The sequence below is a fragment of the Antechinus flavipes genome, chromosome 2 (genome assembly GCF_016432865.1).
Source record: "Antechinus flavipes isolate AdamAnt ecotype Samford, QLD, Australia chromosome 2, AdamAnt_v2, whole genome shotgun sequence".
Taxonomy (NCBI): domain Eukaryota; kingdom Metazoa; phylum Chordata; class Mammalia; order Dasyuromorphia; family Dasyuridae; genus Antechinus; species Antechinus flavipes.
In genome coordinates this window covers 33,048,273-33,072,586 of record NC_067399.1, presented here as the reverse complement: position 1 = coordinate 33,072,586, position 24,314 = coordinate 33,048,273, and the positions used below count along the sequence as shown (strand labels likewise).

Below are 24,314 nucleotides of genomic sequence, written 5' to 3'. Positions count from 1 at the left end.
ATTTTTTAGAATTAGATTATTTAGCTTCTAATTAATTTTGGTCTATTTTTCCATGGAGTTTTATTACATATAATTTTTTATTGCATCATGATCTGAAAAGGATGCACTTGCTATTTCTGCCTTTCTACATTTGATTGTAAGGATTTTATGCCCTAATACATGGTCAATTTTTGTGTAGGTTCCATATATCACTGAAAAAAAATATTACTTTCTCTCCCCGTTCAATTTTCTCCAAAGGTCTATCATCCCTAACTTTTCTAAAATTCTATTTACCTTCTTAACTTCTTTCTTGTTTATTTTATGCTTCAATTTATCTAATTCTGACAGAGGGAAGTTGAGATTCCCCGACTAGAATAGTTCTGCTCTCTATTTCTTCTTTCAGCTCTCTTAACTTCTCTAGGAATCTGGATGCTATCCCACTTGGTGCATTTATGTTTAGTATTGATATTGCTTCATTTTCTATGGCACCCTTTAGCAAGATAAAGTTTCCTTCCTTATTTCTTTTAATTAGATCTATTTTTGCTTTTGCTTGACCTGAGATAAGGATGGCTATCCCTGCTTTTTTTTTTTTTTTTCATTTCAGTTGAAACATAATAGATTCTGCAAAGAGCTCACAATCTAATAGAAGACAACTTTAAAAGAAGCTGAAAATCAGAGCGAGGTGTATCTCATTTTATGCCTTGGAGGACATGATGGAATCTTGGAATGGGAAATGAGGAGAAGTCCCTGGAAACCCTCCTTAAATGGTGCAAGATCAGACAAGAGCTCTCCAGTGTCTAAACTCCAGCATCTTCAATCAATCAGAGGGAAGGAGAGACCCCAAAGAGAAAGTGCTAAGAAGGTATGAGTTTTAGGGTTATTTTATCTTGTGATATATAGGGTTTCTGGAGGCCATGAAACCCAGGCAACCAGCCAAGTGGAACAGTATCAGAGACAGAATCTGAAGCAGATCTTCCTGCTTCCAAGGCCATAATTCTGTCCACTTACCTCAAGGCTATGGAGGACAGAGGATAATATAGAGGTTGATTTTTTTTTCCATTTTCTTTTTCCCAGCAGAGATGTTAGCCACACTTTGTGGAAGGATCAATTATATTTTTTGGGGAAAGTAAGCTGCTCCTATTACAATTTGAGTGGGTCTCCTGAGGGCCTTCTTGTCTGAGCTCAGCTGAATTACCAGCTGCTTGTGAATGTATTTCTAAAACTCCCTCCCTCCTGCCGAGGGCTCTGGGAACAGGAACTACTTGTTTTGGAAGGTCTGTCCTGGTTCTAGATGGAAAGCTACTTGTACTTTGAAGAGCCCAGACCCAGAGTGGCTGCTCCACTTAGAATCTGAGTCTATAAAACATCTGGAATCTGGCTGTCTCCAGTCCCACCTTCTGGTTTTCCGTAGGACAAAGAGAATTGATTCCTCTCCACCCCATGTCCACCCCTTTGCCCCATTCCACTCCATCCCTGCCCCACTCCCAGCACTGGACTTTGAAGTGAAACAAATTGGTTGCTGGGTCATTTAATCCACCTAATGCTAAGAGGTAGGTGCTATTATTATCCCCATTTTTCAGGTGAGGAAATTGAGGCAGTTAAATGATTTGCCCAGGATCACATAGCTAATAAATGTTGGGGAACAGATTTGAACTCAGGTTTTGCTGACTCCAGGTCCAGAGTTTTAACTGCCTCTATTAAAAGGGGCTTGTGTAGATATGGCTGCCCAGGGTCTTTCTTTGCTTATCTGCCCAGAACATGCAAATGCCACATTTTTTCCCTTGAGAACATGGATTCTAATGACCTCATGGACTATAGCTTTCTCCATTCTGTTATTCTTCAGCCACTTTCATTTGCCCCATCAGAATTCTCACCCAACCTAGTCACCATAAACAAATAGTATCCCCATAAGCATTCAACTAGGGTTATTATTTTCCTACCTTATTCATACCCTTCTAGCTACTCCCCACGTCCAGGTTCTCTCTCCTGCCACCATCTGTGTGTCCCTCCCCTATTTCCCACTATTTTAGGACAATCCATCCCCCTTTCCCCCGATGTGTTGCCTTCTCCTATTAGAATGTAAGCTCCTTGAGGACAACAACTCTTTTTTCTTTTTACAATATTTTTATTGATATCACCCAAATTTTCCTCTTCTCTTTTCCAAAGAGATAATAATTCCTATGATAAGGAACTTTTTTGTGAAAGAAAATATGGAAGAAGAAAAAAAAATCAACAAAATTGCATATATCAGAAAAAAGTCAAATATATGCTGAGAGAAATAATTAATTTGGACCCTACTTTATTCCGACCAGTATTAATCATTCCGAAGAATCATATCAAAGTTCTGTCTATAAGGCCCAGGAGCTGTGAGCTGCAGGTTCTAAATTCACTTGCTTAATCTAGGAAGTTAACGGAAGACCCTCTACCTTTGTTTTGCCTTGGTGACTAAGTGTGACAGAAATCACAACTGTGTGGAAAGTCCCCCAAATATTTTGGTATCTCAGGGCCAAACACTTGTCCCTAGGAACAGATAACCAACCATCTTATGATCACTTGGGTCACTGACTGTGATGACTTGCACCATTTCCTCCTGCCCAAATAAAGAAGAAGCCTCTTATGTGAAGATATTCCTTGCCCACGCAACTTGTGACCCTGCTGACATATTATGTTGTTTATTTTAGCTTATGTGTCACATGTCAATTAATGGAATTATTCTGCATTTGGCAAAGATGTTCTTGAATGACTGACATCTAACCCTATAAAAATAGGGCTTAATAGGGAGGAGGGGTCTCAGATTGTGAGGAAGGTCTGAAGTCCACTTTTTGAGAGAGGACCACTGACCCTTTAATAAAATGCCACTAATTGAGAGCTCTGGTTCAATCTCTTTTACTGTAGGTGGATCATTTTAATCCCTCCCAGAGCAATGTCCCACACTCCTGCAAAGGAGTGGACAGAATGACATCTTCTCATGTTTTTTCCTTGGAGTTGATTTTAAATATTTGTATTTCTAGCATTTTTCAGTGCCTGGCACAGAGATTACTAAAGGCCTTTTCATTCATTCATTCATTCATTCATTCATTCATTCATTCATTCATATCAACTTCAGTTTTGACTTTTTGTCATGATCATTGATAGAATTAGATCATAAAGTCATAGACTTAAAGCTGAAGGAGACTTTAAAAGCTATTTTGTCCATTTTACAGATAAATTTTTTTAAAAAGTTAAATAAATTTAAAAAATCTGATCCTCCTCATAGAGATGATACTTGCAAGGGTAAAATTCGAACTTGTAACTTTTATTTCCAAATTCAGTGATCTTTCCACGGTACTGTTTTAGAACACTGCTTTGATTAGCAACCAAATTGGGACAAATCAGTGAATATTTCACTTCTGCTAGAGCTTCCCACTCATCCCAAACTTTCTATCCTCTAATAGCCAGAGGGCATCTGGATGCTGCCTGAAACTCATCAGGATGAGTTTAGGAAGTTCTCAAGTCTTTCTTTTCAGTGGCAATAGGGACCTCCAAGTTCCCATTCCCCCAAAAGAATGGAGATTTCATCTCATGCTGAGAGCACTCAAGCTTACCACAAGGGAGCCAGTCTAGGGAGAATCTCAACAAATCAAACTGAATGTAGGTAGCTAGAACCAGTGGAGACTGGGGAATTTTCTGTGAGTCAATCAACAAACATTTATTAAATACCTACTATGTGTTTCCCAATGTACTAGGCACTAGGAATATAAGGCAAAAATGAAACCGTTACACCTGAAGGAGCTTTTATTCTATTGGGAAAAGCATGTATGAGTGTGTTTGCAAAATAAATATATTTTCAAAATTTCTAAGATAATTTCAGGGAGAGGTTCTGTCAGAGGGAGACATCTCAGAACCTCAGAGGAGGAAGGGACCTCAGTGGCCATCTAGTCTAGCCCATGAGCCCCAAAGGTTCCCTTCGGCAATATACACAAATTGTCATCTAAATTTCTGCTTGAAGACTTCCTCTGACGGAGAGCTCACTACCTCTCGATGATTGATATGAAAACAAATGAGGGAGAGGATCTTTTTTCTTTCTGAAGTCTCTTACCAAACTATTGTAACTACTTCAAATAGCGAATTTATGGGGGGTTTTTGGTCTTCTTTCAGCTTTGAATCTTTTTTTTTTTTTTTTTGAGAAAACTCCCCCTCTCTTTTTTTTTTTTTTTTTTTGTATCCTTTAGTCTTTTTGCAAGCTTCAGCTACTTCTGTGCTTTCTGCTTCCTGACAGTTCCTTAAAGAGCTAAAACATTCTTTTGTGTTTGATGGTAACCTTTCCACTTCCTTTCCCTTTCTGTCATTTTATGATCTGAGCTCATTTGGGGAATTTCCTGTGCAGTCACTTTGTTGTTTGTTTTCAGACGTGTCTGTTTTGACTTCCTCATTGGGATAATTTGTGGACACAGCCACTCTTGTTTCAGAATGCCCACCATCCCCCTCTCCCTCCCATTCCCTCCCAGCTATATTTCCTCTCTGGAATAGGGTCAAGCCTATTTTTTCCCCTGAATTTTTGGAAAACTTTTCCTGGGAGAAGGAAATCTGGCTATTTTACTTCATCATAAGCAAGGAAGAGATTGTTTGAGGCAGAATTCCATTTTATTGAAACGATTGCTTTGATTCTCATCTCAGGGTTCAACCTCAATGGGAAATTTTCCTCATTCGCCACCAATCTCCTACTATTAGTGCTCTGCCCCTCTTTAAGTGGCCTGGTCTAGCAGCAAACAGGAGTTTGACTAAAGAAAAAGATCACCCACTTTCTCTCTTGCCCCAGGCCTTGTGGGATGGAACCATTCTCTCCCACCCCCTTTAGGCCTGATTTTCCCTTTACTTAATCATCTTCCACTAGGTCCTTGGTGGAGGGGATAAAGCTTTTAAATCTGATTGAGAAAAACAATGGGAAAAATGATTTGACCCAGATTTTAAGGAAAGGAAAGAGAAAGAAATAAGCATTTACATACTTTTTAATTATCCCAGGCAGGCAGTCAGGCGGGTAGTGGATAGAGTAGAGTCAGGGAAAACTCATTTCCTGAGTTCAATCCAGCCTCGGACACTTCCTAAGTTGTGCCCCTGAGCAGTTTGTCTCAGTTTCCCCATCTGTAAAATCATCTGGAGAAGACAATGACAAGCCATGGCTGGATCTTTGCCAAGAAACCCCCAAATGCAGCCATGAGGAGTTGGACACAATTGGGGGAAAAAACTCCGAATGTGCTAAGACAGGCACTGTGCTAAGCACTTCACAAACATTATCTCACTTAATAATACCAAGTCTCTTCTCTGTTAAAACACCTTTTAGCTCAGAGGCCCAGAGGAATCCATTAGATCTGAATTCATGTGGTTTCTTTTTTCTTTTTCCTAAATTTGTGGGAATCATACACTATTTCATTAGAAAGATCTCTTTGGCTCATATTGGACTTCAAATGATCACAGGGATTTGAAAAGATAATTGCTTCCTCTCTCTCTCTCTCTCTCTGTGTGTGTGTGTGTGTGTGTGTTTCAGAGTAACCATCCTTCTAGCTCTAACTGCTTCCTATAATCTCCCTAAAGACTCCCCCTCCAGCGATCAATAGAGAAACCAGTTTCATTTGGAGAACACTTGGCCAATACAGAAAGCAAACAAAGTGCCTAAAAGCAATGAGAAATGGGAGAGAGAGCGGGGGGAGGGAGAGGGAGGGAGAGAGAAAGAGAGAGAGAGAGGAGAGAGAGAGAGAGAGAGAGAGGAGAGAGAGAGAGAGAGAGAGAGAGAGAGACAGAGAGAGAGAGAGAGAGAGAGAGAGAGAGAGAGAGAGAAGAGAGACAGAGAGAGAGAGAAACAGAGACAGAGAGAGAGAAACAGAGACAGAGAGAGAGACACACGTACACAGAGAGAGAGAGAGAGAGAGAGAAAGAGAGAGAGAGAGAGAGCAAGAGAGAGCCAGCAGGGAGTGGGGATAGATGGGGATCCGGCGATGGTTAGCAGGGTGGAAGCAGCCATTCTCCCCCTTTGCTCCCCCCTGCAAGTTCACAGGGTTGGCAGTGGCCATAGCACTAGGAGGGACCAGATTTCTTATCCTCTGTCCTGGTCGTCCCAGAAAGATGCCCTCTGCTGCCCTTAAGCACTGCTCACTCCCTGCCTCTTATGGAGTTTCTGTTTCCCTCTTCTTTTGGACAAAAGGAGGGAGAACGATCTTTGGGTGCCCTCCATGTTCTCATAACTCCCAGAGCTCACCTAGACAGACAGCGGAGACGTGACATCTACTTGAGAGCAATGTCTCCAGTGATTCGGTAACCTTGTTACTGTCATTTCCGGGCCAGTGATTAGCCAGGTATCACTGGTCATGTGGGCTGGCATCCAATGCTAATCCATCCATCCTTTAACTCATTCCCGACTTCTCAATATGGGAATTGGGCTTCTCAATGCTTCCATGTTATCCCCTATCTCAAATTCATTTGTTCCCATGAAATAATTCTGTTATTATTATTATATAATACATGATCATAAACAATACTGTTTGATATATTGTAATAATAAAAAATAATAATTATTCAGCATTCTCTCCAAGAAGAAGGGAGATTTAAAAGGCACCAACAACATAAACACAAATGATGTGTGGAACAAATGGCTTTATTCCCAGCCAGAGAAGGGAGAATGCTCAGAACAGAATTCCATAACTTATATCACACTCAGTTGAAAGGGTAACACACTTAAACCCGTTCATTCCTTGGAAGACAATATGGGGAAAGAGAAACGTCATCATTAGATACCTTTCTTGCCATTCCAGGAGATGCATTGTCAGGCTACATAAGAACAGAAAGGTAGGAAGGGGCAAGGCTGCAAGGAGTTTGTATTTAGATTAGCCTTGACTCTGGCCAGATCTCGGTTCTTTGAGATTCAGAAATGCACCAGCTCAGAAGGATGTTGATAAAGCTCTGACCTAGGGGGGTGTCAGTGACTCTACCTTCCAGGACCCCCCCCCTTTTTTTCTTAATACTCCCTTTCATGCATGGTTGCTTCTTGCACCCACAGGTGTCCAAAGAAGCTCCACACAGGACAAATGGAGATAATTAGCAGAAAGAAGAGCCCTGGACAAAAAGGTATTGGGGAAGATTTCTTGTGATACACGGGATTTTAGTTATAATTTAAAGGAAGCTAAGGAGGTCAATAGCTGGAGAGAGGAGGGATAGCATTGCAGTGACGGGGGGCATCCGGAGAAAATACCAGCAGCAGCAGAGAAACGGAGGGATCCTGTTCCTGGAATGGCCTGTGGGTCAGCGTCGCTGGATCAAATAGAATGTGTTGGGGAAGAAGGTATAAGAATACTGGAAAATACAGGAAGAAATTAGGTTATGGAGATTAGATTGTTGAATGTCAAAAAGTATTCCTGTGTTTGATCCTGGAGGCAAAGGAAGCCACTGGAGTTTGTTAGGTAGAGAGTGACATGGTCCCACTGCATTTTAGGAAAATGAGTGTCTGAATGGAGGAGGGATGGGAGTGGAGTGAGGTGAGGAGGGCCCCAGTGAGGGGATGGCAGTGCTGGAAGAGAGCAGGGGTATGTTTGAGATGGAAACTTGGCAAGAGAATGGATATGATGGGAAGGGGGAGAGATTGGGGCGGAGAGAGGACGACCCTTGGATTGGGTCTGAGGGCTTAGGAAAACGGTATTGCCCTCTCCAACAATAAGGGAGGTAGGAGGGAGTGGGGGTTTAGGGGAAAAGGTGGTGATTTCCATTTTAGAATTTTAGAAGTCTACTGGACCTCCAGTTCAAGATGTCTGACAGGCAGTTGGAGACGTGAGACAGAAGTTTACCAGAGAGTTTGGAGTAGGATCTGTAGATTTGAGAATCATCAGCATAGAATTAGTAATTAAATCCATTCGAGCTGATGAGGTCGCCAAGTAAAGTAGCAATAGAAAGAGAAGGAAGAGGGCCCAGGACAGAACTCGGAGAGACGGCTATGTTTGGGACATGAACTGGAAGAGGATCCAGCAAAGGAGGCACAGAGTGGTCAGAGGGGTGGGAAGAGACCCCGGAGAGACAGTGTCGCAGTTGCAAACAAAGCTCGCTGAGGTTCGTTCCAAAGCACAATTAGATTATTAGCGGAGGCAGAATCTATTGACATTATGGGCCAATGGCCACCTCAGTAATGCCGAAAACGCTGATGAAAGCCTCGCTTCTCAACTATATCGAGAACTGAGGCAAATTTATCAGAATACAATCATTCCCCCATTGATAAATGGCCAAAGGATACGAACAGGCGATTTTCAGGTGAAGAAATCAAAGCCATCTATGGTCATATGAAAAATGTCTGAATCATGATTGATTAAAGAAATGAAAATTAAAATAACTCTGGCGGACCACCTCACACCTCTCAGATTGGCTAGGATGACAAAAAATGGTAAATGTGGGAGGGCATATGGTAAAACTAGGACACTGAGGCATTGTTGGTAAAATTATGAACTTATCTAACCATTTTGGAGAGTAATTCAGAACTATGCCCAAAGGGCTTTATAAAACTGTGCAAATTCTTTGATGCAGCAATACTACTACTAGGTCTGTATACCAAAGACATCAAAGAGAGAGAGAGAAAAAGAACTATTTGTATAAAAAATATTTAAAGTAGCTTTTTTTTTTTTTTTTTTTTTTTTTTTTTGCAATGGTAAAGAACTGGAAATTGAGAGGATGCCCAACAATTGGAAAATGGCCGAACAAGTTGTGGTACATGAATGCAATGGAATACTATTATGATGAGAAGGCAAATTTCAGAAAAAACTGGAAAGATTTACATGAACTGATACAAAGAGAAGTGAGCAGAAGCAGGAGAATGTTACACATAGTAATGGCAATATTGTGGAATGATCAACATGATTGATTTTGTTCTTCTCAGCAACATGATGATTCAAAATAATCCTAAATGAAAAATGCTATCCACATCCAGAGAAAGAACTGATGAGGTCTGAATGCAGATCAAAGAATACTATTTTCATTTCATTTTGTCATGTTTTTTTTTCTTTTGGTTTGTTTTTTCTTCATAATATGATGAATAATCATGTTTTACATGATGGCATATACATACAATATTTTTATTGTCTTAGCAAAAGGAGAGAGGAGAAAGAAGGAGGAAGAAAATTTGGAACTCAAATTTAAAAAAAATGAATGTTAAAATTTGTCTTTACATAAAATACCATTTTTAAAAAGAAAAAAAAAATGATAACTCCAAAGATGGAAGTGAGATAGTGAAGCATTTTATAGCAATTAAGATGACAGAGCAAAATTTTGAGCTTCATAGATGAATGGATGTCAGGACAACTAAGTGGCACAGTGGATAGAGCACTGAGCCTGGAGTCGGGAAGACTCAAATCTAGTTTCAGATACTTACTTCCTAGCTGGGTGACCCTTGGCACGTCACTTAGCCTGTTTGCCTCAGTTTCCTCATCAGTAAACTAAGCTGGAGATGGAAATGGCAAACCACTCTGGTATTTTTGCCAAGAAAATCCCAACTGGTCATGAATAATCACCCAACTAAAAAGACTGAACAACTTGAATAAAGTACTGAGTGACCAGAATGTAAAAGTCTTCTGCTCTCTATGGATAACGACCTTTCTGGGACTTCTTCTAAAATCCCCTTTGGCCACAAACAAGATGTGAGATTCAAATCATGCAGCAAAGTAAAACAATCCAGCCTCGGGAGAGAGAAGTGATCTTAAGTGCAAGCAATGCGGAGTGCATGTGGCTGGAGCACTCTCCAGTGATTTACATTCCCCTAGAATTTTTGAAGTTGTGAGGGTGGAGAGACAAGTACTTACCAGGATCACACAGCGAGTAAGTGTCTGAGGCTGACCCGAATTCAGGTCCCTAACTCCAGACCTGGGACTCTACCCACTGAGCCACCGAACCTGCCCAGAGATATAAATAAATGTTGGCTATTTATTATTATTATTGTTTACAAAGGAATATATAGGTATTCTTTTCTGAAGAACAGAAATACAAACATTTTCTCCCAATGTCTGGAAACACATTCTTCCCTTTGGTCCCTAGAAATATAAGGAGTTCTAAACAATTTTCCTAAACAAATTCATCATAGCTGGTGTTGTTACATCCTCCTGGCTCTTAGGGCTCATAGAGGGCACATGGATAGAGCGTCAAGCCTGGAATCAGGAATAACTGAGTTCAAATCCTCCCTCAGACATGTACTACCTCTGACCCTTAACCCCGTTTGCCTTAAAATAAGCTGGAGAAGGAAATGGCAAACTACGCCAGTACCTCTCCCCAAAAAGTCCAAATTGGGCCACAAAGAGTCAGACACGATTGAAATAACTGAACAACAACAACAAAACTATAAACCTAGATCTATATGTTCTGAGCCTATGAACTTCCTGTCTTTATCATCAAGTTAGCCGGTCAAAACCAATTACAGAATTTCTCCCTGTGGTCCATACTGGGGAGCAGGGACCTTCCTTTATAAATCACCACTCCCTTCTGGAAAGAGATTTCCTGTGGGCAGGCGGGAGGCTTGACCAACTGCTCACTCACTGTTGATGGAGCTCCCACTGGCCAGGCTTCTGTAACTCTGGTTTTTTCCTTCCTTATACACTTTTCAGATAAGAATTGGGGGGTCTTCTTTCTTATACATCCAAGCTTGTTGTCTTACTGGAAGAAATGGTAGATACAATGATAAAGAGTAATAGATTTGGAATTACTAAGGGGACTTGGGATCTAGTCTTGACTGTCATTTCCTCTCTAAGTTTATCATTTTAGTTCTCTGAACCTTGTTTCTTTAACTATAAAATGAGGGGTTTGAATTATATGACTTCTGAGACCCCTGTGAAGCTATGAAATTATTGTGACTGTCTTCTCTCTTACAAATTGTTTGCAAGAACCTTTACTAACTAAATTTGTATTTCAAATCTAGAGCCACATACACGACTCCTGTCTCAAAATCAACGGTGAAAGACTTCAGAATTGCATTGTAATACAATGGCCGACCCCACCTCCCACCATTTGGCCGACCCCACCTCCCACCATTTTGCCCACACCCAGGAATATTTCTCAAGACTAACAGTTTTCTTAAAGATCCTAATAGGGTGTAATTCAACATTCCAAGATCCTGAATCTGCTTAATAGACCTTTCCCACCCCAATACTCTTTGTACTTTTTTTTTTTTTTTTTTTGGTAATTTCTTTTTCCCCCTTTTGTTGTTGTTGTTGTTTGTTTGTTTGTTTTGTTTTCAAAATACATGCAAAGAGTTTTTCCATCATTCACTTATGCAAAACCTTGTGTTCCAAATTTTTCTCCCTTCCCTGTCCCAGACCAATATAGGGCAAACAATTTATCATACTGCACAAGAAAAATCAGATCAAAATGGGGAAAAAATGAGAAAAGAAAAAAAAAAACAAGCATCATAAAAAAGGTGAAAACACTATGTTGTGGTCCACATTTAGTCCCCATATTCCTCTTTCTGGATGCAGATGGCTCTCTCCATCACAAGTCCATTGAGACTGGCCTGAATCACCTCATTGCTGAAAAGAAACCCATGCATCAGAGTTAATCATCACATAATTTTATTGTTGCCATGTATAATGATCTCCTGGTCCTGCTCATTTCCCTCAGCATCAGTTCCTGTAAGTCTCTCCAAGCCTCTCTGTATTCATCCTGCTGGTCATTCCTTACAGAACAATAATATTCCATAACATTCATATACCACAATTTACCCAGCCATTCTCCAATTGATGGACATCCTTTCAATTTCCAGTTTCTAGCCACTACAAACAGAGCTGCCACAAACATTTTTGCACATGTGGGTCCTTTTCCCTTTTTTAGGCTCTCTTTGGGATATAGATTCAGTAGCGACATTGTGGGATCAAAGGGTATGTACAGTTGGACAGCCCTTTGGGCACAATTCCAAATTACTCTCCAGAATGGTTGGATAAATTCACAACTCCACCAATAATGTATCAGTGTCCCAGTTTGCCCACAACCCCTCATTTGTCCCTCATCCCCTCCCCCCACATTTATCATTATCTTTTTCCTGTTATTTTAGCCAATCTGAGAGGTGTGTAGTGGTATACTTCCAGGTACTCTTAACAATTTGCTTAAATCCAAATGGCTCTCATCACTTTTTAGAAAGAAATGCAAAGGAAAAGAGACTTAGGTCATGGAGTTTTATGACTTTTAGGTAGTCCCATGAATAAAAGGGGGTAGTCCCATGAATAAAAGGGGGAAACAGACTTCAAGGGCAAGAAAAACTCAGAATTTCACAGTATATTTTGGTCAAGATTCAAGTTTTGGGGAGTTACAAGATCAAAAGTTAGCTTATATTCCTCATTCACCTACTCCCTAAAACTATCTAGTAATCTTGAAAATAAAACAGAAGGGAAGATAGACACAATACTGTGGGGATGGTTACAATGTGAGAGCAAGCCAAACCCTTAATTTTTAAATTTTTTTTTAACAATTTTATTTACTAATAAAAAAAAAAAAAAACCAAACAAACAATGTCTGCTCTAGTATTAGATCCCTCTGCTCCACTCTCTCCCCCTCCAAAAAAAAAAAAAAAAAAATAGGACTTGAGCTATTTTATTTCTGTCTTTGTGTGCTTACTACCTAGGATAGAGCTGAGTGTGGAGCAGGCTGTTTTGAAAAAAAATGTTTTCTTGACTTAACTTAGATCGAATAGAATGCTAAAGGGAAGAAGACTGAGTTTCTGGCCTCTTGTGGCTTTCAGAATTCATTCTTTTGCCTCAGGCTGGAGATCTGCGCCTTCTGTTCTAGGAAATGGTTCTTTCTCTTCAAAGGCTCTTTCTACTCAGATCAAGAGGCTCTTTAATTAAATGTGGCTTTGTAGGCTGGAGCTATCACATAGAGGTGACATCAGAGCCCTCTGTAATGACATTTTAGCTCATTTAGCAAAATTCAACATCTATTTTTAGGGTTATTTTAAGGCCCTAATAAGATGGGCTTCATGCTCTGTTTCCCACAAATTCAATCATAAATCATTTACCAAAGGCCTGAGTAAATGGAGAGAAAATGTCTCAGCCTTGCTGGTGACCAGATGTTGCAAACAACTTTTTGAGTTTGAAAGTCAGTATCTTGGCATTAAACTTAAACTGGTCTAGATAGCCCTCTTTTCTCTTCAAGTATTTGTTGTAGGGTTCTTTTTTGTTTGTTTGCTGAGGAAATTGGGGTTAAGTGACTTGCCCAAGGTCACACAGCCAGGCAGTGTTAAGTGTCTGAGGTCAGATTTGAACTCAGGTCCTTCTGACCTCAGGGCTGGTGCTCTACCCACTGCACCACCCAGCTGCCCCTTATTGCAGCATTCTTAACTTTTTTCCATAACATTGCCTTTGGGCAGCTGGTCAGGTGAAACCTGTGGAACTCTCTTCAGAATTATGTTTGAAAGTAATTGGAAGAAATGCATTAAATTTGAGCCTTTTCTCTCCAGGGACAGAGATGGTAGAGGAAAAATTGCTCCAACTGTTGGAGGAATATTTTATATTTCCATTCTTGCTATATCTTCCTAACAAAGATCTGTTGTAAAGCTAATTGATGTTATTCTGTTGTGTAATAGTTGGTATTTAATATTGGGGTGAATTCACCAAAATGGGGAACTCAAGCCAATACCTTAGAAAAATTCCTCTAACCTCTCAGGGATGTCCCTAAATTCCTGATGGGAATCTGTAGCCAGCTATGCTCTAGGCAGCTGACTTGACAAAGAGTGAAAATTGAATTAAGAATCCTTAAAACTTAAAAATGGCTATTTTAATATTATGCAAACCCAGAAGGATCCTCTATTTAAAAAAAAAAAAATTCTTTTATTTTCCTCTTTTTCTCATTCTCCTGAAATGAATTGTTTCAAATCTTCTTCTCTTTCCTAAAAGTCCCAAATCCTCAGTCTCTCCTCTGCTGTTAGTTAATAATCTCACCCATTGATACAAAATCTCCAACCACAACTTGTTGATCTGATCAGCGGAATATGTGTGTAGATATGTATATGCATATACAGATAAAACATATGTAAAGTAGGTACAAATTAATCCCTGGAGGGAAGATTATTTAGCAGCTAAGTGGGGAACAAGGAGATATCTGATCTGAAAATTGGAAGGAACCTGAGATTTCAAGAGGGGGAGTTTAGGAGGGAAAGCATCCATCAGGTGGTGACCATACTTGAAGACTGTCTACTTATAAAGAGGGAGATATCAGCACCAGGGGAGAGAACAAGCAAACTGAGGTAATCCCATATTCTCGAGATCTTTGGCAACAAAGATGGCTGGCAGAATATTGGATACCCAGGAACAATAATACTTTGCATTTATGTTGTACTTTAGAATGACTGAGTCCTTTCGCAATATATTATCTCATTGGATTATTTCAATGACCCCATAAGAAAAATAGGTAAAATTTGAGCAGGAATTTTTCACATCCATGAAAGGATAAAGATATTTCTCTAGCTGTATTTCAATATAAGGTGTGTTGCTTATGTATATGTATGTAGGTATGTATGTATTATGTATTATTCTGATGTTTGTAGGTTATGTATATCTACACGGATCTGCCTAGATGTGATTCACAGGAAAGCAGGAATATCTAAAGCCTTTACTGCTGGACTGGATGACCAATTCTTAATTCCTTAATCTTGCTGATCCTTCTGGTCTCTTTGCCTTTGACATGCGGTTGACCGTCTTGATCTGATAAATCCTCCTGCAATACTCTTGTTCACTCTTTCCTCCCGGTCTTGGCTGACTTTGTGACACAGGGCTCTCTCTTGGTTCTCTTCTTCCTTGTCAGATCAATCACTTGGTCTCTTTTGCTGAATCATATCCCCACTGCTTTTCCTGAGCTTATTGAAAGACTATTCAGGGTCTTCTTATCTCCTCTTTCAAGATGTTCTTTGTCCATCCTGTGGGCAGATCCCAGAGATGATATGATGTGACTCAAGGGAGGCCGCCAGCAGAGATAGCTTGGTTTGCGGGGAGCATTTCTGGGGCGCGGCTTGATAGAGAGGAAGAACAGGCACTTGACAGGGTGTGGGACAGTGACCGTTAATCCAAAATAATTCAAATAGATGTGTCTCAGAGCCAGAGCAGAAAGCATTTTATTCAATTCCTGCAGGAAACAGGCGTCACCTTCACCAGTGCAGTCTAATAAAGGGAGGCAGAGGACAGGCAACAGAGCACAGTTTTTATACTCTGAAACAATTCTCACCCCATTTTGGGCCCCGATTATCCTGACTTAATATTGGGGCCCACAGCCTGTCTCGTGCTCACTCTCAGGATACAAGAACAGAGGAACTAGATTACAAAGCATTAAGAATGTCAGGGTCATTTTTTTTCTTTCTTTCTTTTTTTTTTTAAATTCTTTTTGTGTTTTTATTGAAATTATTTTTTAATTTTCGAAACATATGTAAGGATAATTTTTCAACACTGACCTTGAAAAACCTTGTGTTCCAACCCCCTCCTTCTTCTACCCTCTTGCCAAGATAACAAATAATCCAATATATGTTAAACGAGATAAAAAGTATGTTAAATCTAATATAGGCATGCATATTTATATAATTATCTTGCTGCACAAGAAAAATCAGATTAAAAAGATAAAAAAAAATGAAAAAAAATTTAAGCAAACCACAACAAAAAGAGTAAAAATGCTATGTTGCGATTCATCCTCAGTTCCCACAGTGCTCTCATCATCACAAGATCATTGGAGCTGGTCTGAATCATATCTTTGTTAAAGAGAGCCTCATCTATCAAAATTGATCATCATATAATCTTGTTATTTTTGTGTACAATGATCTCCTGGTTCTGCTCATCTCGTTCAGCATCAGTTCATGTAAGTCTCTCCAAGTCTAGGAATTAAGACTACGATAAAGTCCCTCTATGTTCTGCTCTGATAAGGCCACATTTGGAGGGTTGTGTCCAGTTTTAGGTGATGCATTTTAAGAAAGACTTTACTAAAATGGAAAAGGGGCAACAGGAAAATAAAAGTGACTGGTTGATCTCTTCCGGGGATTGTTTGAGGGAAGTAGAGATATTGAACCCAGAGGAGAAAAAGTTTGGGGAGGGCAAAAGAGCAGCCCTTGATATCCGAAGCTTGGGGCTGTTCTGCTTTGCCCCAGATGACAGAATCCAAATCAATGGGTGAATGTTACACAGATGAATATAGATCGGCTTGATATTAAGCAAACCCATTAGAATGGTCTTAAAGCAAAATGGGCTGCCTTGAGAAGTGGAGGATTTCCCTCTCAATGAAAGTTTAAAAATTAGGTGACTTTTAAATTATAACAGATACTTCCTAGCTGGATGACTCTGGACAAGCCACTTCACCCTATTTGCCTGGAGAAAGGGAACTGGAGAAGGAAATGGAGAAGGAAATGGAGAAGGAAATGGCAAACCACTTTGATATCTCTGCCAAGAAAACCCCAAATTGGATTGAAGAGTCAATGAAGACTGAAATAACTGAACAACAATTAAATTATAACCCTTTAAAAATTGTACTATTATGTATGCATACCACAGAGAACACATATACACTATGTAATATGTATTTATAGGATACATATAATGTAGACATATATAGACATGTATGCATATTTAGCCTCTGTGTAATATGAATTACAGTATTTTTTTCAGGTGGGACTAGATGGAGGCTACGGTCCTGTCCAACTCATCAAATCTGGCCTCAAATACTTACTAGCTGTGTGACCTTAGGCAAGTCACCTAACTTCTGTCCGCCTTAGTTTCCTGAGGATAATAATATATGCTACGCAGGGTTGTAAAGATCAAATGAGATAATATTTCCCAAAGTGTTTAACTTAGCATATTATAGATACTTAATAAGTGCTTGTTTCCTTGCCTCCTTTTCTACCACAGTTATGAAGGTTCTATCCTTCCTCAAATTACTTTGTATTTACTTATACAGCAGAGTGTAAGCTTCTTAAATTTGTTCTTGTTGGTTTTAGTTGTGAGTCCTGTGTTTTCTAGTCAAAGATACTGGTGGGTTGGCCGTTTCCTTCTCCAGCTCATTTTACAGATGGGGAAACTAAGGCAAACTGGATGAAGTGACTTGTCCAGAGTCACAGAGGTAGTAACTGTCTGAGCCCAGAACCACAGTCTATTCGCTGCACCACCCAGTTGCCCTCGAGTTTCTTGAAGGCTGGGGTTATTTTGTTTTCTATTTTTCCATCACAAGCATCTTGCCTTACACGTAGAAGACACTTCATTCCTTTTGTGTACCTATATTTTGGGACACTCCTCATCCATTAATTTACAACTCCTCTTGCCTTCTCTCCCCATTCCCAGCCCAGATGATGAAATCCCAGAAAGGGAGGGAAATGAGAGAAGCAAATAGGTATTAATATTTTAAAGAACCTGGGGAAGGGTTTCCACTTCCCACATCTATGGAAGTCCTCTTTGACGTAATCAGAGGGCAGGTGGCCATTGGCAGCCCTTTGGTAACCTGTAAAAAGCAATCCTGAAACCCTGGTGATCCCAAGGAGAGCCAGTAACCAAAAAGTCCAGCTCTTGAGAAGGGGGTTTCTAGAGGGGGGTGGGTTGCTAACAGATTTCTCTGAGTCACAACTACTCCCCTAGGAGGAAACCATCATATCCAATAGGGACTGGGATAGTCGGGAGAGGCATCTTCAAGGAACATGACCCCTAGCAATAAAAAGGAGAAACAGTTATGGATCTAAGAGAGAATGAACTCTGAGTCGGGAGTCAAGTTGTAGGAAGGTACAAGTATGAGACGTCCAGAAGAGATCCAAAGGAAAAGTCACACAATAACGACATGAGAAGAGAAAGGGAGCAGGACGGGGGTCCTGCACGGGCAGAAATAGGAGCTGCCTTGACCATATATTTTCCTACATGTGTATTTCACTGCAGTATATTCTACACATGTGCCTAGTCTTAGAACCAATACTCTGTGTATTTATGGATATAGTATTCTCCAGGGGCATCGTGAGGGAGCTGACTAGTAGCTACTGTTTTTACTATATCAGCTTTAGCTAATGCCTTTCCTTTGGGCTAATTATGTCTACTGGGTGACTATTAAAGATAAGTGCCCCCATAGGGGCTCATTTGCTCTAATATTAAGAATGTGGACCCAGAGAATCTGTGGGATTTATAGCAATGATTGCCTCCTGGGGCCCAACTTATAACTTGTAATGTCAAGATGGAGGCAATAGGGAAGCAGAATAATTGAGAGGAGGTGCTACATAAGAATATTGTTTTCCTTGATAAAATGTAAAGGACTTAATTCATTCTTGCTTTTGTATCTCCATTGCCTAGCAATTCCTGGCACAAGGAAGACAATTAATAAATGCTGGTTGGCTGACTGATAAATGTTTATTTCACTGAAATGAACTGAACTGATTATTAGATTTGCAAACCACCCTTGATATCACCTACTTCACCTGGTTCTTTTGAAAATGAGGCAAATGGTAAGATATAATAAATCTCATTATAATTTTTTAATACTAACAATCATATCATTCCCAATAAGATCAGGAGTGAAACAAGGTTGCCCATTATCATCATTACTATTCAATATTGTATTAGAAATGCGGCTTCAGCAATAAGAGTCGAGAAAGAGATTAAAGGAATAAGAATAGGCAATGAGGAAACCAAATTGTCACTCTTTGCTGATGATAGGATGGTATACTTAGAGAACCCCAGAGACTCTACTAAAAAGTTATTAGAAACAATCTACACCTTCAGCAAAGTTGCAGGGTATAAAATAAACCCACATAAGTCATCAGCATTCTTATATATCACTAACAAAACCCAACAGTTGGAGTTACAAAGAGAAATTCCATTTAAAGTAACTATCAATAGTATAAAATATCTGGGAATCTATCTGCCAAGGGAAAGTCAGGAACTATATGAGCAAAACCACAAAACACTTTCCACACAAATAAAGTCAGATCTAACCAACTGGAAAAATATTAAATGCTCTTGGATAGGCTGAGCAAATATAATAAAGATGACAACACTACCTAAACTAATCTATTTATTTAGTGCTATACTAATCAGACTCCCAAGAAACTATTTTAATGACCTAGAAAAAATAACAACAAAATTCATCTGGAAGAACAAAAGGTCAAGACTTTCAAGGGAATTAATGAAAAAAAAAATCAAATGAAGGTGGCTTAGTTATAGCTGATCTAAAACTATATTCTAAATCAGTGGTTACCAAAACCATCTGATACTGGCTAAGAAATAGACTAATTGATCAGTGGAATAGGTTAGGTTCAAAGGACAAAACAGCCAATAACTTTAATAATCTAGTGTTTGACAAACCCAAAGATCCCAACTTTTGGGATAAGAATTCACTATTTGACAAAAACTGCTGGGAAAATTGGAAATTAGTGCGGCAGAAACTAGGCATGGACCCACACTTAACACCATACCCCAAGATAAGGTCAAAATGAGTCCATGATTTAGGCATAAAGAACAAGATTATAAATAATTTAGAGGGACATAGGATAGTTTACCTCTCAGACCTGTGGAGGAGGAAGGAATTTGTCATCAAAGAATTGATCACAAAATAGAAAATTTTGATTATATCAAATTGAAAAGTTTTTGTACAAACAAAACTAATGCAGACAATGTTAGAAGGGAAACAATAAACTGGGGAAACATCTTTAAAGTCAAAGGTTCTGATAAAGCTCTCATTTCCAAAATACATAGAGAATTGACTCTAATTTATAAGAAATCAAGCCATTCTCCATTTGATAAATGGTCAAAGGATATGAACAGATAATTTTCAGATAAAGAAATTGAAACTATTTCTAGCCATATGAAAAGATGCTCCAAGTCATTATTAATCAGAGAAATGCAAATTAAGACAACTCTGAAGTACCACTACCTCTCAGATTGGCTAGAGTGACAGGGAAAAATAATACGGAATGTTGGAGAGGATATGGAAAACAGGGACACTGATACATTGTTGGTGGAATTATGAACACATCCAGCTATTCTGGAGAGCAATCTAGAATTATGCTCAAAAAGTTATCAAACTATGCATACCCTTTGATCCAGCAGTGTTTCTAATGCGCTTATACCCCAAAGAGATACTAAAGAAGGGAAAGGGACCTGTATGTGCCAAAATGTTTGTGGCAGTTCCTGCTAGAATCTGGAAACTGAATGGATGCCCATCAATTGGATAATGGCTGAATAAATTGTGGTATATGAATGTTATGGAATATTATTGTTCAGTGAGAAATGACCAACAGGATGATTCAGAAATGAGATGAACCAAACCAGTTCCAATAGAGTAGTAATGAACTGAACCAGCTACACCCAGTGAAAGAACTCTGGGAGATGACTATGAACTACATAGAATTCCCAATCCCTCTATTTTTTGTCCACTTGCATTTTTGATTTCCTTCACAGGTCAATTGTACACTATTTCAAAGTCCAATTCTTCTTTTGTAGCAAAATAACTGTATGGACGTGTATACATATATTGTATTTAATTTATACTTTAACATATTTAACATGTATTGGTCAACCTGCCATCTGGGGAAGGGGGTGGGGGCAAGGAGGGGAAAAGTTGGAAGTCAATGCTGAAAAATTACCCATGCATATATCTTGTAAATGAAAAGTTATTATAAAAAAGAAAAGGAAAAAAAAAAAAAGAAAAAATACTAACAATCATCAACAAACATAAATATTTAAATATGTGAAATTCAAAAAGAGGATTATAAATGAAACTGAATTTCCATGATGAAATTAATTGTTTTAAGTGTGTATTAAATGTAATAAGATAGTGAAATAATCAGACTGATTTGGTATTATTTTTAATTGATCCTAGTTACATTTGATTTTGTCTTGCTACTACCTAAGTCATGTTTTTTTGTCTCTGAACTTAGTTCAGGATTCAGCTGGACTGTAATAAGTTAAGTTTAAAAATCCTGTTCACTTCTTAATCATTATTCTATTTTTGTGTCAAGGAAATCTGTTACCCTTGAAGGAAGCAGGTGGTCAATAGGAAGTCTAGTCTAGTATCTTTACTATCTTTCAAGGATGTCTGGTTTGTTTATTATGCAAGTCTGGTTTCCTATTTCTGTCTTTGCAGACAATGAAAATTTCTTGACTACAGGAGGGAAGAATTTGCTAGCTTTTGTTCCCAATTTCCATTCCATTATATTTTCTTCCGGCCATGATGCCAGCCTTCCTATTTTTGTGTTCCCCAAAACTATAAAAGAGAGCTGTCCCCCTCATCCAGATGCCTTAGTTTTCTAGGGAAACTAAGATCTTATTTATTGGTAAATTTTTTCTTTATTTATAAACTGATTGTGCTTGGAACTTTGTGCCTCAATCTAGCTTAACTTTAATTGTTAGAGTAGTAACAAAATTCCTCTTTGTTCTAAATCATTATTGATCAGAGAAATGCGAATTAACAGATTGTTTAAGATGACAGTAAGAGATCATGATAAATGTTGAATAAGATATGGGAAAACTGGGATCCTAAATCGTTGCTGCTGGAGTTGTAAACTGATCTAACCAATCTGGAGAGCAATATGGAACTATGAACAAAGGACTTGCAAAACTGCATATCCTTTGATCTAGTAAAAGAGGAATTTGTTCAAAAATATTTATAAAAATTCAAAAATATTTATATTTGTTTGGTGGCAAAGAACTGGAGACTGAGGGGAAGCCCATCAATTGGGGAATGGCTGAACAAACTGTGATATATGAATGTAATGGGCTATTACTGTGCTTTAAGAAATGTGGATTTCAGAAAAACTTTTATGAACTGGTATAAAGTGATGTGAGCAGAACTAGGATATTATATATTATTAATATTATATAGATGATCAACTGTGAATGACTTAGCTATTCTCCGAAATACAACGATCATTGGATTGAATTGAATTCTACAAATTGCTAGTCTGCTACCCTCCAAAAAATGACTTTGAACTTGTTTTCTACATATTTTATATTTCCCTATCTGTTTATCGGAATACAATTGGATGGCTCAGTGAATAGATCATTGGTCTCGGAGCCAAAAGACCAGAGTTTAGATCTAGCCTCAGACACTCACTAGTCGTATTAGCCTGGGCTAGCCACTTCACCTATTTATTTCAATCCACTGCAGAAGGAAATGGCAAATGTCTCTAGTACCTTTACCAATAAAACCATCAGATCATGAGGAGTTAGATACACTCGAACAACAAGAATCTGTGTACGTGTTGTTTCCATCAAACAGACTATAAACTCTGAGGGTGCAAGGTGTTTTATTTTGATTCTTGTAAACCTAGTGCTTATACACAGTAGGTGTGTAATGAATGCCTGTTGATTCAGTTAATTTTTTGAAGCATCTATTATGGGTTTGGCACTATGCTGAGCACCAGGGATTGCCAAAATCCCTCAAATTAGATCCAAGTCAAATCAGCTCCATTATGAATAGAGAATTATAGTAACTCTCATTTACATGGTTCTTAATAATTACAAAGTGAGCTCTCTATCTCTCGGTCTTTTCATCTATCTATTCTTTCTATCCATACTGTCTATCTATCTATTCTGTCTGTCTGTCTGTCTCTCTATTTATCTAATTATCATCTATCTTTCTCTCCAAGATCAAAACTTCTGGGAGCCTATTCCTGTGAAAGACTGAAAGCTTAGGATCTTTTCTCAAGACCTGGAGCTCACCCGAGACCTTGTCTGGGGATCTCCTGACTTTAATCCTTTGCTTTCCAGAGTATTAGAGTCATAGAATCATATAGTTAGAATCAAAAAAGTCCAAAACTCTCATTTTATAGTCAAGAAACCAAGATCTATAGAGCATCAATGTGAATTACTCAAGGTGCTGGTAAATGGTGGTGTCCAGATTCACATCCAGACTTCTGAGTTAATAATGCTACCTTCAGAACCTCTCTCACTGCTAACTGAACCTTTTCTTCCCTTTCCCCAATTACCAGGAGGAAATTTTGGATTTTTTAGTATTTTTGACATGGTTTTAGTTAGTTACTCAAGTTACTACTCTAAACCTCTTCCTAAAAACCATCCTTTTGTGTCTTATATTTACAATAAACAAAATTTCTTTTTAAAACAATTTTTTAAAGAAATTCTGAACTTAAGAAACGCTAAATAAAATGAGCATTTCTATTTGAGTAGTAAGAGAGAAAAAGATGGTTGCTTGTGAAATTAGTAATCTCTATTATACGTCTAATTTGCTTTTCTTCATATTCACATAACAAATTCAAACTATAGATTTTAAAGCTGCACCATTTGGCTATACTTTTTTGGCTTTCTTTCTGTTTTCTTCTGTGCATTAAAAAATATGTCCCACTGACTTTTTTTTTTCTTCTTTTTCTTTTCTTTTCTTTTATTTTTTATTTTTATTTTTATTTTTTTGTTACTTTATCCTTAGCTTTCCTTTCTCTCTTCCAAGTCTTTTTTCCTTGGGGGGGAAAAAAAAAGTGCTGTCCTTGTAAATACATATATATATGCAACCAAATCAAATTTCCACATTAGCTGCATCTAAAAATATACCTTATTCTGAATTATGGAATGCTTCAGGAATTGGCAAATCATTTTTGCACAGGAGCCATGCTAATCTCTGCATCATTCCAATTTTTGTATGCATACTTCTGAATTGAACCTGGGTTTTTACATTTTAAAGTGAAAATCTAATATTCTATTTGCTAGCAGTGGGGAGACATTTATGTTTGGGAGAACAAGGAAGCCAGGTCTGACAGAGCTAAAAGTCTTGTAACAGGACTCAGTGGTTTTGTTGGGAGTCCTTACCTTGGATAAGTCACCTATCCACTGGGTTTCCTAATCTGGAAAAATAAAGCTTGCATTACTTTCCTCACTTATGAGAGTCAAATGAATTTTGATAGAGATAGATAGATAGATAGATAGATAGATAGATAGATAGAAAGATAGAGATCTCACTTTGTAATTATTAAGAAATATATAAATGAGAGTTATCACAATTCTCTACTCATAATAGGGCTGACATAATAGAGGACCTGAGTTTGAATCCTGCTCCTTATGCTTTCTGGCTATATGACCCTTTAACTTCCATTTCCTCATCTATAAAAATATAGAGGCTAGGTGATAAAATGAGTGGAATGCTAAGCGGCTTGGAGTCAGGAAGACCTGAGTTTGAGTCCTCCTTAAACACTTGCTAGCTATGACCCTGGATAAGTCACTTAACTGCTATTTGCCTAATTTCCTCATCTATAAAATGGGTATAAAAGTAGTACTTGCTTGACAGAGTTGTTGAAAGGATCAAATGAGATTACCTATGAGAAGAATTCAAACACATTATAAATGGTAACTGCTGCTGCTGCTGGTGGTGACGGTAATGTGTTGATAAAAGGTGACCATCAG

The 24,314-nt window shown here is 38.5% G+C and overlaps 1 non-coding gene across 1 annotated transcript; it reads right to left on the bottom strand.

Annotated features, from left to right (window-relative positions):
- Positions 1-23,475: 23,475 nt before the first annotated feature.
- Positions 23,476-23,577, bottom strand: LOC127552624 (U6 spliceosomal RNA). Its single transcript, XR_007951482.1, has one exon. It is a non-coding gene; the product is annotated as a U6 spliceosomal RNA (small nuclear RNA).
- Positions 23,578-24,314: the final 737 nt, after the last annotated feature.